We start from the raw sequence: 834 nt of genomic DNA, 5'->3' as shown, positions 1-834 counted from the left end.
ATTTATCCCAAAAGATAAATACAAGACTCGAGGATGAGGCTCGATCAAATAAACTAGGAAGTATATGACATACGTTTGGTCAGCGAAATCATTTTATTTGCCAACAAGTTATCATATTTAATACAAAGAATTAAACAAGGTTTATATTAAGTTGGGTTCGAAAAAAATCCTTTCTATAAGGGAAAGCCCCTATAGTTAATTACATCTTAGATAACTGAAGTCACCAAAGAAAACTGTTGATCAAAATCAGGAAATGTTATCTTTAAGGAGGTCATAAGGATAGGAGTTTTCAACGAGATTGGACAAAGAGGTGTTAAAAGGGAATTGCTCAAATTTGAACATTTTGTTTTTGGAATCCAAAGGAGGAAGAACTAGGGGACGTCATAGCTCCAAAGGAGAACCTCGGTGACTTCCCAAGCTATTCTATAGTTTGGCTTCAATTTTGAGGAGAAATTATTAAAGTGTTTCATCCTGTCAATTTTATTTGTTTAGGGCTTACATTCATGTGAAGCGATCACATAAATAGCCTGAAATATGTGAGGATTTAGGCATGACAAACGACAACCTCAGAATCCTAAGGCGAGTTAGGGCTTATATTATACTGCAGGGCTATACAAAAGGCCTAAAGATGAGTTGAGGATTTATGTTGCATAAGCAAAAAACCTCAAAATCCTATGGCTTATTATTTAATTCTAAGAAAAGATATGTTGTTGTAGATCCTCTTGTTGTTGAAGATGGTGCTGCCCACAATGCTAGCTCCAAGCTCCTCGCTATGACGAGTTTAAGTTTTCTAATATGTAAGGTGTCGGCACTATTTTTGGTGTGGGGTTTGCC

Source organism: Phalaenopsis equestris, unplaced genomic scaffold (genome assembly GCF_001263595.1).
Source record: "Phalaenopsis equestris unplaced genomic scaffold, ASM126359v1 Scaffold000002, whole genome shotgun sequence".
NCBI lineage: Eukaryota > Viridiplantae > Streptophyta > Magnoliopsida > Asparagales > Orchidaceae > Phalaenopsis > Phalaenopsis equestris.
The sequence above is the reverse complement of the archived record's forward strand: the minus strand, read 5'-3'. Positions refer to the sequence as shown.